This window comes from Macaca fascicularis, chromosome 7 (genome assembly GCF_037993035.2).
Source record: "Macaca fascicularis isolate 582-1 chromosome 7, T2T-MFA8v1.1".
Lineage (NCBI taxonomy): Eukaryota > Metazoa > Chordata > Mammalia > Primates > Cercopithecidae > Macaca > Macaca fascicularis.
The window spans coordinates 169037473-169049478 of NC_088381.1; the positions used below are offsets into that span (position 1 = coordinate 169037473).

At 32.9% G+C, this 12006-nt stretch overlaps 1 protein-coding gene, 3 non-coding genes and 2 pseudogenes across 20 annotated transcripts in view; all 6 read left to right on the forward strand.

Moving 5' to 3' along the window:
• LOC102123842 (uncharacterized) overlaps window positions 1–12006 on the forward strand; it is a 124792-nt gene that overhangs the window by 50792 nt on the left and 61994 nt on the right. For 13 of the 17 annotated variants that reach the window (XR_012416130.1, XR_012416123.1, XR_012416127.1 and 10 more), the window contains 7 exons: window positions 776–852; window positions 2247–2332; window positions 4648–4712; window positions 7026–7089; window positions 9227–9309; window positions 11179–11240; window positions 11717–11798. The gene's annotated coding sequence lies outside the window, so the exon portion shown is untranslated. Of the gene's footprint in view, window positions 1–775; window positions 853–2246; window positions 2333–4647; window positions 4725–5060; window positions 6075–7025; window positions 7090–9226; window positions 9310–11178; window positions 11241–11716; window positions 11799–12006 lie in introns of those variants that run through there. The other 4 variants (XR_012416134.1, XR_012416136.1, XR_012416135.1 and 1 more) reach the window with 2 other exon arrangements.
• Window positions 81–158, forward strand: LOC123574965 (small nucleolar RNA SNORD113/SNORD114 family; annotated as a pseudogene).
• Window positions 1439–1513, forward strand: LOC123574966 (small nucleolar RNA SNORD113/SNORD114 family). Its single transcript, XR_006700142.1, has one exon. It is a non-coding gene; the product is annotated as a small nucleolar RNA SNORD113/SNORD114 family (small nucleolar RNA).
• LOC123574956 (small nucleolar RNA SNORD113/SNORD114 family) lies at window positions 3009–3085 on the forward strand (annotated as a pseudogene).
• Window positions 5337–5410, forward strand: LOC123574955 (small nucleolar RNA SNORD113/SNORD114 family). The gene has a single exon (XR_006700136.1). It is a non-coding gene; the product is annotated as a small nucleolar RNA SNORD113/SNORD114 family (small nucleolar RNA).
• Window positions 7862–7933, forward strand: LOC123574961 (small nucleolar RNA SNORD113/SNORD114 family). Its single transcript, XR_006700139.1, has one exon. It is a non-coding gene; the product is annotated as a small nucleolar RNA SNORD113/SNORD114 family (small nucleolar RNA).

Sequence of the window (12006 nt, forward strand, 5' to 3'; positions counted from 1 at the left end):
ATAATTATTATTCCTGAAACTATGAATGACTGAGTCAGTTCAAGAAGGTATAAATGAATGAAGAAATAGAATGCCTAGCCTGGATCAATGATGAGTATTGGTGGAGGTGTCTGAATCAACACTTTTGATTAAGCCCTCTGTGTAACTCTGAGATCTGTTATTGATTGAGAACCAGCCAATATTCTCTGTAGAAATTTCCTAATAGAAGTTAGGAAAATTCAGTAAAACTTGTTCCTGAGGTTTTGTAGTTCAAAGGTATGGAATGTATTATTTTAAGCGAATTCAATGCATAAATAGAGAAATGTGTACATGAGAGATTAACAGGCCTACTTAAGGAACTATTCTTTGAGTACAATGATAAAGTATTATAAATATTAACATGGCAATAAAGCAAGTATATTTATTAATCTGAGGTAAAATCCTATTATATGGAACATACTGTATCTGCAGTTGAGACAATTTTTTGATTTTTATAGTTTGCTTTTTTTTTTTAAATTAAGAAAAGGGAAAGTGTTTGAATCAGCCAGAAATCCATTAAGTGATATCTACTTAACAGATTTTTATATAGACAAATATTCATAATCATTATAGATCTTATTCTTGGGCTAGGTGATGAACTCAATAGTGTCTATTATACTATTTAAAACTAAAAGTTCAATACTGGCCTGAAAAACATTGCATTTTTGAGCCAAGGTTTATTGTTATCTAGTTCTGCTTGTCTAACATCCGTTGAAAAAACCCTATATCTATTCTAAATCTGCCTTTTTCTCTCCAGAGTGGACATAGGCCAGCTGATTTAATAATTTAAGAAAGAATTGTTATCCTGAGTAAGGAGCATAGAGACAAATATAAGTAAGTGTCTTATTTCATGTTCTTTCTTTGAATGGTTTGTTCTTGGGTGTTAGCTAAAGGATTTCAAAGGAATCGATGTCTACATACATGAAAGAAATAAAACACCCCAAATAGACCAATGATGGGAATGTGTAATGAACCATTACTTATGTTTAATCTAAATTGTTACAACTGAGGTGATTATAAAAGAAGACAAAAGTTAACTTATTCTCAGAGCAGCTCAGCATTATTCTTTATTTTATGCCATTCCCTTATGGGTAGAGATCCTGGCTGACATCTGTTTTGGGGCAGCCCATAAGAATATGGAATATAGTGATTTCATTGTTTTTTATCGGACCATCTTCGACATATATACAAATTAAGTAGAAGTGGGCTATATCAGATTGAATGCTGAATGTGAATTGAGAGCATGCAGGGGCGTTGAGCAATTCACATGTGCATCTTTAAGGGTCATTGCCTAAGAAATGTAGTCTGTAGCTCTATGGGCCAAGAGCCTAAAATTTAATGATCTTGTTTTGGGGATTTTTGATTGCATCATTATTTGTGAGTCAATAGGTTAATCAATACATGAAAAAAATGCACATCATGGACCAGTGATGAATGTCATGGGGTTTCTGAAACAACAATTCTGATTAAACCCATCTGCAACTCTGAGGTCCATTACAAAGAGACACCTCCTTATTCTTCACGGGAAATGAGTCTATAGGACCTTGTTCATGGGCCTTTTGTGGTTTGAGGGTATGAATTACATTATTATAATAAACTTAGTCCATGAGTATAGAATTTTATCAATGAGAGTAAGAAAAGTATGCATGCACTTGTCTCTTAAGGCATGTAATGCAACATGGATTATTATTGAAACAATTTTGAGATTCTTAGTCCCAATAAATTAGTAGTTAAGACTCTTATCATTTTGGTAAGGAGCATATGGTCTTCTGTGCACAAGACTGAATGTTTTTGTTCTGTGTTGAGGCAGGTTGCTGATTGATCATTTTATTAAGGAAAAAGAAATACATTTACATAAATAAATAGTTGACTGAGTAACTGTAATTGAGAGAGGGAGAGCATGGAACGATGATATCTGTATACAACCACACTCATGATTAATTCAATCTCTTATGGAATTTTACTTAAGCAAACAAAACAGGTTTGGTACTAGATTCACAGTGTTTATTATATTGTCTAAAACAAAAAATTTCATAGTGGAGATATTTCATCTTGACAAAAACAATTTATGTAAGTTAATAAATAGAAAGCAGTGCTCACCCATCTCAAGAGTTCAGAATAGGGTACAAAACAAGGTTTATGATTGTTTACTACACAACTATGATTCATTTTAAAGAGCTAAACATATAGTATTTGGTTCTTTTTAAAATTTGTGTTTTATACTGCAGAATGAACACACTCTACCTGATTTAATTATAATCTTCTAGTGAAGATCTTGCCTTTATCTCTGTGAATCAGCAGAGAAGAGATCAATGTAAGTAAAAATCAAACTTTATGTTCTTGCTTGGGAAACTTGATCATGTTTATTCATTGAATTATTTCAAAGGAATAAATGGCTACATACATAAATGAGTCAAAGGTGGTTATGCATGGACCAATGGTAGAAATGTGTTATGAATTAAGAATTGTGATTAATCCATTTCAGCACAACCAAATTCATTAGGACAAAAAGTTGAAAGGTATTTCTGTCATTTTCAGAATGCCTTAATATGCTGTTTTTGTACCATAGTGGATTTAAACACTTCCCCATTGTGATTGTTATTGACTGTTAACTAATTGAGGGAAGAACATAAGAAAATGGAACATCTTGCCTATAACTGTGGTATAACTTGGTAGTTATACCATGATATAACCATAGTACCGTCTTAAAAATATGAATGTTAAATGAAAAAAGCCCAACCATGGACTAATGGCTAATATGGAATTGACGTGGTGCAATTTGTGGAAATGAATTAATTCACCTTTGCAACACTCAGGCTCATTACAGAGAGAGCCAGTCCTCTAGTTCTGTGGAATATGAATCTTACAGACATAGTTACGTCTTCGAGGATCTTTTAACCCTGTAATTCATGGATAGTGATTTTACTATTAGTGAACCAATGCATAAATCAAGAACAGTATATTTGAATGAAAGCACAGAATCCCAAGTCTGGATCAATGATGAGTATGCGTGGGGCATCTGAATCAAATATTCTGATTATACCCTGTCTGTATCTCTGAGGTCCGTTCTATCTATGGGAAATGTGCTTCGAGAGAAAGTTAGACATATTCAAGGAATGTGTTCTTGGTACTTTTTGGTTAATGGGTATGGATTGTATTATAAGTAAATCAATGAATGAATAAAGAAAAATACAAATAAAGACAAGGAAGGCTACATCTCATTCAATCATGAAAGGAGCTAATGATGTTTTGAGTTTAAATAAAATAAATCTGCTCCTCCTTCAAGAGCATATAGATAGATATGCATTCAATGTTCCGAGTTAGTGGCAAGTTTCTGGTTGCATGTCTTGTTTGATTTAGAAAAGGATAAAACATATACTTAAATGATGTATTTAGTTGAATAATAGTTAATATAATAAATATTAGCCAATAAAATTAATATTTATATTTAATAATGACAATTACAAATCATGCTAAATATATTAGCTTAAATTTTTATAATAAACAATAATTTAATATAATTAATAATAGACATTAAAATACTAATGATTAGGTTGTGAAGTGTGGAGAAGGTCTAAGGATGAACATTGAAAATTTGACTGTAATAACTAAAAATCCTCTTATGTTTGCTCATTATTATTTAAAAAGAAAAATGCAAATGCATTTTCATGACTTTTATGAGTAATAAGTGAATAAATAGATGCTAGTGTCATAAAGGGCTTTTGTCCAGTGTCCTTTGAATTCATGAATAGTGGCATTATTATTATGAGTAAAAGAATCATTTTATATTTCCATCCCTTATTTAAAAGAGGGTAGATCACGGACTAGTGAGAAGCGTATGTAATGTGTGAAGGGGTGTGATTAATCTTGTCTATCCTCTTGAAGTCCACTTAAACAAAAAAGGTCCAGGACCCTCCTTCCTTTGGAAGGGTTGTAAAGACCCACTCTCTAGACATATTTTGCTATTAACATTTAAATGGAAATTAATTAAAAAATAAAAATTCAGTTCCTCAATCGCACTAGTCACACCCCAAGCCACAGGTCACAAGTGACCACCATTTCAGAATCGCCAATAGAGAACATTTGTGTCACTGAGGAACGTTCCAACAGCACGTACAGGGCTAATAGGAACAGTTGCAGGTAATAGTATTTAATTTTAGGTAGCAGGTGACTTCACCATTTTGAGTTTTCTTTAGAAAAGAGAGTAGATAATTAAATTATGTTTTGAGTTATTAAATAGATGAGTAAATAAACGAATCAGTAAATGGCTTGAATTAAAATAATTGTGGCCCACTGGTCAGATTATGTTATAAAACAACAATTTAAATTCATCTTATAGTACAAAAGTTTTCCTCATTAAAAATGTGTCTTCCCTTCATGCTAGGAATACCTAGGCAGATATTGAAAATTGCTCTTCTTGTGCTGGGTGGTAGATTTGAAAATGTTCATGATATTATTTCATGCTAAGAATTAAGTCAGTACATGAAAAAGAACTGTTGGGTTGATGATTAAAATTTGACACAAACCAATGTTTGTAATCCATCTAGTAATGGAGAACTAACTTCTACTTAAAAATGGATTTAAAAATGTATACTTTTTATTCTTATAAAAATCTGCCTTTTCCTCCAGAAAGACTAGATGAGATTGGATTTGGTCATTTCTCCAAGGTGAAGAGCATGACGATTTCTTCTGTGGTAAGAAGCAATGTTAGTAATGGAGTTTCTGTTGGTGGGTTATGTGGTTGGTTCATGTGTGATTATCGAAGAAAGGAACAAAAGGCCATATACACAAAAATAAAAACATCAAGTAACAACCAATAATAAGAATGTGTTGTAGGCCAAGGAGTAGGACTGACCCATTTCAGCACAATAGAGACTTATTTTTTAAAAAGGTAGAAGGAATTTAATTTTCAGAAATGTTTCATATTTCATAGTATTTCTACACCATACTTGATTTAAGCATTTCCATACTGGAAGAGATTGAGGCTGTTAACTGTTCAGGAGAAGCTCTTGTAAGGTGAAACATGCTGTTTGTTCTAGTGGGGGATACCATTGTGGATTTTCATTGTTCATTATACCACCTTTAAAATTACGCAAATTAAATGAACATAGCCCAGTCATTGGCCATTGATATTGATAGTACTGATATGAATCAAGATTTATTGATTATTCCACGTGTGGCACTGAGATCTAGTCTGACAGCTTTGTGGGAATTGAGCCTAGAGATATGTTGTAGTGATATCCAGGGTCTTGTTCTTAGAATTTGTGATTCATGGGAAAATGAAGGTATATGTGAATGAAGAAAAAGAGTGCCAAGCCTGGACCAATGATGAGATTGGAGGGTGTCTGAATCAAAAATTTTGATTAAAGCCATCTGTAACTCTGAGGTCCATTTAAAAAAGAGGCCCCCATTTTTCCCTCTAGGGAAATGAGCTTATAACACAAGTTCAGAATATTCAGGTATCTTGATCATGGGTGTTCACAGTTTTTTGGTATAGATTCCATTTTATAAGTAAATCAATGCATAACTTTTGCATAAATGAGTAAATATAAGGAGAGCTTGGCATTGACCAATTATGAGAGTATGTAATGACGAATGGATTATTATTATATGCTTCTATAGCACTGAATTCCAGTGATATATATTGATAGAGGCTGTTGCCTTGTTTTGGAAGGAGTATGTGAACAGATGTATGCAAGACACAAAATAATTGTTTGATGTTTATGGTTGTTTACTGATTGGTTTTATTTAGAGAAGGGAAAATTGCTGGGCACGGTGACTCACACCTGTAATCCCAGCACTTTGGGAGGCAGAGGAGGGAGGATCACGAGGTCAGGAGATCGAGACCATTCTGGCTAACGTGGTGAAGCCCCATCTCTACTAAAAATACAAAAAATTAGCCAGGTGTGGTGGCGGGCACCTGTAGTCCCAGGTACTTGGGAGGCTGAGGCAGGAGAATGGCGTGAACCTGGAAGGCGGAGCTTGCAGTGAGCCGAGATTGCGCCACTGCACTCCAGCCTGGGCGACAGAGCGAGACTCCGTCTCAAAATAAATAAGTAAGTAAATAATAGGTGGAACAGTTATTTAATTGGAAATAAATGAGCATATTTCAACTTAAGAATATTCCTTATGAAAAGTTACTATAAATCCAACTCTGTACTAAGTTTTATTAAAAACTTAAAAAAGCATCTAGTTTCTAAATCTCTGTGGATAGCATAATGGACATATGGAGACCTAATATTATTCAAGCTTCTTCTATAATGTAAGTAAATTCCCATATATTGAATTGTTATATGTGAATAGAATATGTCCTTGTCACAGTTAATTTTTTAAAAGAGGTCCTTGTCACAGTTAATTTTTTAAAACTTTTAAAAGTTGTGTTATTTATTTTTTAAATAACACAACTGAATGAGAAATGAAAATGAAAGTTAATCTTTGTCTATACTACTGATGCTCTCTTCCTGGTTAGGTGGGGGAATATAGACATTGAACATGAAAAGCATTTGTGTTCCGGGTTCTCCGTGAATTGGCTGCAGTGTGTGTGTGTGTGTATTTGTGAATGTATAATAAAATATTCCATGTGTCGTAACAAATGAACAAATCGAAACAATAAATGATTGAATTAATATGTAAGTAGGGTAAAGCATTTACCATTGGTGAAAATATGCCATGAATCATGAATTTAAATTCATTCATTTCTACACACGTTGAGTCCATTAAATAAAAAAGATGATCTAAGCGGTTGCCTTTGTGGGTAGGTGTCTATAGACAGATGTGGGCAGTAGTCCTAGTTTTTGTTTTGGGTGATGAATTTAACAGTGTTTATTGTATTATTTAAAGTTGATAGTTAAATCAAGAAATAAAAATAAGTGTAGTTCTTGGGTCAGTGATAAAAATGGGATTTGAGTCAACTTTATGATTAATTTAATATCACACAACTAATGTCTTTTAAGTCAATCTAAATCTGTACTGTTCATTCTTTTGAAAATTTGTATTCGACTCCACAGAATGAAGACCATGGCTGATTTAATCCGTCTCTGCTGATGAAGATCTTGGCTGTTACCTTTACGGGTAAGGAAGCTAAAGACTTAAGTAAATAACAGTCAAAAAGCTTGTCAATTAGGGTAAATTTTTCATTAAAGTTCACTGAATTACTTAAAGTCAAGGCATATGTAGATCAATGATATGAATGTGTTACAAAACTTAGATTATGGTTAGTCCAATTAAGCACAATTTTGGTTAAAAATAAGATGAAAGACATTTTATTCATTTTTTACTTCTGATTAATCATCTTGTTTGTACTGCATTTAATTTAAGATTTATTCAGTAACAAAATCTACGGCTGCACTGTTCAATGTCGTTTCCTCTATCCACTTGCGGCTATTTATATTTAAAATAATTAAAGGTACATGCACTTTTAAATGTAATTTCTCAGTTGCATTAGCCACATTTCCAGTGCTCAGTAGCTGTATGTGGCTATTGGTGACTGTATTGGAGAATGCAGTTACAGTGCATTTACATTATATGCAAAGTCCTGTTAGACAGCTCCTTAATGAGGGAGGAATGCATGGAAAGGTGGAAGATAAGTGGAATGAGATGGCTAGGAAGCAAGGATGTTCATTGATCTATACTTGCTTCACTGTGGGCCACTGCGAAAGGAGATCTAGTCTATTGAGAAAAGGGCTAGTCTATGCAAAAAGAGTCTGTAAACAGATCTTGGTTATATTCAAGGATATTGTTCTTAGATGCTAAAAGAACAATGGGTATTGACTTTGTTACTGCTACTGAATCAGTGAATGGATCAATAAGCAGAGGTATAAATGAAGGAAAAGATTGCTTATCCTGGATCAATGATGAGTACCCTGGGGTGTCTGAATCTTGGATTTTGATTAAACCCTGTGACTCTGAGGTCCATTGCAAAAAGAGTGCTTTTCAGTCTATGGAAAATGAGCTTATTCCAGAAGCTAACAATAATCAGGATTTAGTTATTGTACTTCTGAGTATGGACTGTATTAGTTTTAGTAAACAAGTACATGGATAAATCAAGAAAAGTGCTGTATAAATAAAAACAAAATGGTTATTCCTGTTCCAAATATGAGACTATATAAAATAATGAGAATTGTTACTAATACATTTCTGAAGCACTAAGTCCCAGTAAAATCAATTAATCAAAACTGACCCTTTGGATAAGGAGCATTTAGATAAATGGATGTTAGAGTTCATGTTGTTCTGGTTTAGGGTATTCATTTTTTGTTTTTCAAAAGAAGAGGGCAAAGTATTTACTTAAATTATTGCTTAAATCACTACCTAATTGAGAGAGGGTTTACACATGGATCTATCTTGAGAATATGTCAAATGATCAGTTATAATGAATTCTAATAATCTTCGCTATTTAAATTCGGTTCCTCAGTTTAATTTATGAAAACAAGGAAACTGATCTGAATTTTCTGTCTAATGAGCATTTGGACAGGCATTGATATTGTCCAGTTTCTGTGAAGTCACAGATATAATGATTTTATTATAAATGCAAAAAGGAACAAATTAATGTCCCAACCAGTTATTTAAAATAAGGCCAAATCATGGACCAGTGAGGGTCAGGTATTATGGAACAAAAAGAGTAATTAATCCAGTTCCGTACAATGGCTCTCCAGTATTGTCGTTATTTCCATAAACAAAATTGAGGTAGGCTCTTGCGTTTTTGTAATGGTGAATGTATTTATATATTTGGATAGTATTTCCCTTTCAGTCTTGTTGGTGCAATTTCCTTAAGACACGGAATAGACAAATGACTCCATGTGTAACTATTTAACTTCATATGTATGTATGCATGCATGCACAGTTGTTCAGAATATATTTGAATTCAGGATTCAAATTAATTTAATTCTTTCTAGCAAGATTCATGTACCAAGGAGATTTAACTCTTTCCTGATTGGGTAGAAGGCAGATAAACAGACAGACATGTTTAAAAGTCACAGTTATTATTCTTTTGCCTGGTGTTACTTATAGTAGTTAAATTTCATACCTAAGTCAATTAATCAATGAATCAATGGGTATGTTATTCATCTTTTAAACATATGACAAGTACCAGGGTTTATTTCTAATCAATAATTGTCGACCTGAACTGAATTTAAAAAAATCTAAATCTAGGCTGATCCATTTTTCTCTCTCTCTCATCTACCTACTTTTATATTCACCTTGTACTCCACAGAATGGATGCGCAATGATTCAATTATTCTCCAGCGAGGAAGATCATGGTTGTTGTCTGTTTGAGTAATGAGTGTAGAAACCTATGTAAGTAACAAAGTGATTGCTTTTGCTTTAGTGGTTGTTAAGAGAGTTAACTCTTACTGGAAAGGAATAAATGACTACATACACAAATAAAATGAATAAAGTTTATATGTGAATTATTCAGCACATCTGTGGTCAGTTAAGGAGAAAAAAACAAGACTGTCATATTCATTTTAATAGTTTATTTTTGAGTTAATTAATGTAAAAATTAATTCAATTTTATTTGAGTCACAGTTGATTTTAACTTCCCTCTGTAAAGACAGCTTAGTCACATTCCAAGATGGAGGATATTGTCAGTGTGGGGTAAAATGGTAGGTTCATAGTTCTTTATCGTCACATCCTTAAAATAGGGACAAGGTCAATGAAAGATGATCAAGCCTTGACCAATTAAGAGTATGGGATTAATAGGAAGCAGATATGGTCATTAATCTGCTAATCTGAAAAACTGAATCTATCACACAAAGGGATCTATCTTCCTTCCTCTGTGAGAAATGACCTATGAAGAGATGTCATGGTTGTCTGATTTCTTGTTACTGGGTTTTTGGGATTCATAGGAATTGATTACGCTGTTACTAAACCAATGAAACATGAGATAATGTGTAAATGCATGATGATGAAGAATACTAAATATGGACCAATGGTGAGTTTTTGTTGGGTTGAACCAAGGATTAAGATTAGTTCAAATATGCAGTAGTAATGTCCATTTCCAAGAGGGACAGTCTATTCATCTTGTGGAAAATGAGCCCACAGACAATGTGGCAGTACTCATGGTGTTTAAGTTTTAAGGTTTTGATGGATATTGATTATATTATTATAAGTGTATGATGATTGAATTAATGCCCCAATGTAGAATGAAAGAAGAAAAGAATCTAGTATGGGCATATAGAATGAAACAATAATTTTTGGTTTCTTTTTTACATTTTAATTTTATTTTAAGTTCTGGGGTACATGTGCAGGATGTGCAGGTTTGTTACCTAGGTAAATGTGTGCCACGGTGGTTTGCTGCACCTATCAACCCATCACCTAGGTATTAAGCCCAGCGTGATTAGCTATTTCAAAAAATATTTCTGAAACACTGAATTTCACTAGGGCTTGATGAAGCATGTTATCCCTTTGGATGAGGAGAATATAGGCAATTTTTGTAATAGCCAATTTTCTTGCTCAGGTTATAGAGTGAATTCATAGTTTTTCATTTTATTTAAAAGAAAAAAGCTGTTAAATAAATAAGTAAAAGATTAACCCAGTAACTTAACTACAGGGCCAAACATTGACTGTTAAGAAGCCTGGGTTCCTTTTTATTTAACTGTTGTTCAGATATAGAAAGAATTTCAAGGCTCTGTCCACTTAGGGTATTTTACATGTAGACAGAGGCAAACATTATATTTTAGTTCTTAGTTGTTGGTTTTCTTAACCTGCTAACTTTCTTTAGAAATGTGAATGATGATTAATTAATCCATAAGGAAGTACAGACACAAATACATAGATACAGATGTATACAAACTGATGTATACCTAAACAAGGGATACTGTAGACCATTGATAAAACTGTGCCATGAAACAATCATTTAGATTAATTTCATTTAAATGCAGTTCATTTAAAAGTAAACCTAAATTATTGTTATCTATTTCAGAGAGGCATAGAGACAACTATTCATTATATAGTTCTTTTTCTTGTATTTAGGAATGAGGTTTATTGTACTTATTAGTTTATTAAAACTTAATTTTGAGCTAGTAATAGGCCAATCATAAGCTAGTGATAAAACTCTGTTACCTATCAAGAGTTTCAATTAATCCAGTAACACACGACATCCATAAACAGAAAGAAAAATCACAGTGATTTCATTCTTTCTTACATCTGGTTTGTATTTCACAGAATGGAGGCATGATGGCTGATCCAATCATTTTCCACTGATGAAGGTTTTGATGGCTACCCATGTGAGTAGGGAGGATATAGGCTGCTGTTAGTAATTGTCTTAAGTTCTTAAGTCTAATATCAAGGATTTTGTTAGTAAATTTTGATTTTATTATTATAAAGGGATCAATGACAGAACCAATAAACATGCATATAAACAAGTGAAAAAGGAGACCGAAGCATTGCTCAACTATGAATGAATGTGATTAGGCAAGAAAAACTACTAATATAAATGGAAAACACTGAAGTCTCAAGAAATATATGTACCAAACATGATATTTCTTTGTCTAAGGGTCTTAAGACACTGCATATAAGAAATAGTCAATATTATTGTTCTGGATGAGTTCAAGTTCAAGGTTAATTTTATTAAAAGAAAAATATACAAATATGATCACAGATTAATAAATACCTAAACTATTGTGAAAATGAAAGGGTAATACAAAAGTGAATGAGGACAAGTTATCGATGTTTATCATCTGGTCTGCTTTCTACTCCTCAGAATGAACAGCCCCATCTGATTTAAGCACTGTGCTATGACCATGAACTGTATGGTTACCTCTATGTGTCACAGGAAGACTCTTGTGAGTAGTAGTCAAAATTCTTGCTTTGTTTTAAGGGTATTCTCTGTATTCTTAAGAAGTCTAGAATATAATCAAATAAGGTCAAGCATTTTTATTATTCACTACTTAAGTATAAATTTATTTTTAAGATTTCCCTCTTCATAGCTATTTATTTTATTATTACAGCACTGTTAATGAATTGATTAATTAATCAAAAAACAAATGTAGA